Genomic DNA, 3361 nt, shown 5'->3' with positions numbered 1-3361 from the left:
GGAGTAATATTCCACTGTGTGTGTATATATATATATATATATATATATATATATACCACATCTTCCTTATCCATTCATCTGTCGATGGACATTTAGGTTGTTTCCATGTCTTGGCTATTGTAAATAATGCTGCTATGAACATAGGGGTGCATGTATCTTTTCGAGTTTTATCTAGATATATGCCCAGGAGTGGGATTGCTGGATCTCCTCAGGCCTTAATTCCAAAACTTGTACAACATTATCTCCACTTTATCCAATTAGTCAAAGTCACAAGGCCAGCCCATATTCCAGGGAGTGGAGGATAGAGTCCACTTCTGGATGGGAGCAGCAAACTCACATTGCAAAGGGCTGTGCATTCTGGAATGGGACAAACTTGCAACCATGAAAAGAATTTTCGTGATTCCACATTATCTTATTTTCGTAACTCAGACAAAGGCAAGTATTGTTAATAATGTGCTTCTGATTTCTGAAAGCAACGTTCAAGTAAAGCTATTCTCAGATAGCTCTGTTATAATATATATTTTTTTCTTTTTAAAAATATGCAACGCTTCATGAATTTGCGTGTCATCCTTGTGCAGGGCCCATGCTAATCTTCTCTGTATCATTCCAATTTTAGTATATGTGCTGCCAAAGCGAGCACTGTTATAACATTTTTAAATCAATTGTCAAATAGCTTTTTTAATAAGATTATTATAAAAATCAACAAATGCTTATCCTTTCCCTACAAATACACACACACCAGGAATAGTTGTCCCTCACCACTAGCCATTTAATTCCTACTTCTTTTTTGTTTTTATAATTAATTAAATTTTTTTTTTTGGTTGTGTTGGGTATTCATTGCTGTGCGCAGGCTTTCTCTAGTTGCGTTGAGTGGGAGCTACTCTTCGTTGCAGTGTGCGGGCTTCTCATTGCAGTGGCTTCTCTTGTTGCGCAGCACGGACTCTAGGCACACGGGCTTCAGTAGTTGTGGTTCACGGGCTCTGGAGCGCAGGCTCAGTAGTTGTGGCGCACGGGCTTAGCTGCTCCGTGGCATGTGGGATCTTCCCAGACTAAGCCTCGAACCCGTGTTCCCTGCATTGGCAGGCGTATTCTTAACCACTGCACCACTAGAGAAGTCCCTCCTAGTTCTTTTTTAATGTAAAAACTTTCCTTCCGCTTTCTAATTAGCTGTGGCAGAATTTTCATCGGTATTGTAGCTTGGCAGTTACCTAAGTTTCCTACTTATTTTGGCCAATTGCCACCTAGAATATTAAGTCCTCTGAGACAAGCTGTCAAAGGCAACATTCCTGGAACTGCCTATCACATTTTTTTCCACACTTAGGAAGAGCAAGTGTCCCCATAGGGCAAAGCAATCTCCTCTGAATCTGGAAGGGAAAAAAAACAGGAAGAGCGAACTCTGACATTCAGCTTCTGGTAGTCTACAGAGCTACTTTTTTTTTTTTTTTTTTTTGCAGTACGCGGGCCCCTCACTGTTGTGGCCTCTCCCGTTGCAGAGCACAGGCTCCGGGACGTGCAGTCTCAGCGGCCATGGCTCACGGGCCCAGCCGCTCCGCGGCATGTGGGATCTTCCCGGACCGAGACACGAACCCGTGTCCCCTGCATCGGCAGGCAGACTCTCAACCACTGCGCCACCAGGGAAGCCCCAGAGCTACTTTTTAATAGCTGGGTGACCATTAACTGTCAATGTGGCCTTTTTAGTTGTTCAGTGATTTTTGGAGCCAACAGATATTTTGTAAGAACTAAAAAAATCTAAATTTACTGAGAGAAATATTCCTCAATTTTTTTCCTTAATTGGCAAAAAAAAAAAAAAAAATTCAAACTACTCCCTTTATCTACTTTTAACTATTTGTTTAAAAACTTAGGCAGGTTCAGTTCAAGTCCCAAATTACAAAAATTGTTGAAGATAGCATTTTTTTTATTAGTTATTTTTGGCTGTGTGGGCTTTCTGTAGTTGCCGTGAGCAGGGGTTTGCTCTTCCTTGTGGTGCGGGGCTTCTCACTGCGGTGGCTTCTTTCGTTGCGGAGCACGGGCTCTAGGAGCGCGGGCTTCAGTAGTTGCAGCGCACGGGCTTATTTGCTCCGTGGCATGTGGGATCTTCCCAGACTAGGGCTCAAACCGGTGTCCCCTGCATCGGCAGGCGGATTCTTAACCACTGTGCCACCAGGAAAGTCCCAGCGTTTGTTTTTAACATGTCTTAAAAATCGGCCATTATAGGGGCTTCCCTGGTGGTGCAGTGGTTGAGAGTCCGCCTGCCGATGCAGGGAACACGGGTTCGTGCCCCGGTCCGGGAAAATCCCACATGCTGCGGAGCGGCTGGGCCCCTGAGCCATGGCCGCTGAGCCTGCGCGCCCGGAGCCTGTGCTCCGCAACGGGAGAGGCCACAACAGTGAGAGGCCCGCGTACAGAAAAAAAAAAAAATCGGCCATTATAGACAAAAGAAGTTAAAAATCTGGTGGCTATGTGTAATAAGAAAATAATTAACTAAAGTAAGTAAGCTTTCTGAATTATCCATAAATACTTCTAAATTTGAATTAATATTCAAATCAAAAAATGATCTCTCTGGGCTTCCCTGGTGGCACAGTGGTTAAGAATCCGCCTGCCAATGCAGGGGACACAGGTTCGAGCCCTGGTCTGGGAAGATCCCACATGCCGCGGAGCAACTAAGCCCGTGCGCCACAACTACTGAGCCTGCGCTCTAGAGCCCACGAGCCACAACTGCTGAAGCCTGCGCCCCTAGAGCCCATGCTCTGCAATAAGAGAAGCCACCACAATGAGCCCCACAACAAAGAGTAGCCCCCGCTCACTGCAACTAGAGAAAGTCCGCGTGCAGCAGCGAAGACCCAATGTAGCCAAAAATTAAATAAATGAATAAATAAATAAATTTATTAAAAAAAACAGGATCTCTGAGATTTTATGATTATGGTATTTGGTACTAAAATTTAGCTAATAACATTTGTTCACAAGTAAATAAAATACATAGAAGGAGAAATTGATGCCAAAGTAACAAGTTGACAAATTTTCTGCTCAAAAGGAAAAGTAAGAGAAAACAGATTTCTATAATTAATTAGGAGAATTTAAATTTATTTTAATTTTTCTATTGAGTCTAATATTCTATTTATTAGTATTTTTTAAATTTTTATAATATGCAATTCATTATTTAATGAAAGCTATCACATATTTTCATATAAGGAACACCCCAGGGTTCCAATCAATTTTATTTAATTTAGGAATGATCATTATATTTATATACATAAATCCACATGTGTCTTGTGAATTGGATTTATTTAAAATTCTCCTATATTTAATAAATTATGAACTTTTGAAAAACATGCATATTTGTCCCATTCCTCTTACCATACTG

General features: G+C 41.8%; 1 non-coding gene across 1 annotated transcript; it reads right to left on the bottom strand.

Moving 5' to 3' along the window:
* Window positions 1-533: 533 nt before the first annotated feature.
* LOC115842348 (U6 spliceosomal RNA) lies at window positions 534-640 on the bottom strand. The gene has a single exon (XR_004035226.1). It is a non-coding gene; the product is annotated as a U6 spliceosomal RNA (small nuclear RNA).
* Window positions 641-3361: the final 2721 nt, after the last annotated feature.

This window comes from Globicephala melas, chromosome 2 (assembly GCF_963455315.2).
Source record: "Globicephala melas chromosome 2, mGloMel1.2, whole genome shotgun sequence".
Lineage (NCBI taxonomy): Eukaryota > Metazoa > Chordata > Mammalia > Artiodactyla > Delphinidae > Globicephala > Globicephala melas.
The sequence above is the reverse complement of the archived record's forward strand: the minus strand, read 5'-3'. Positions and strand labels throughout refer to the sequence as shown.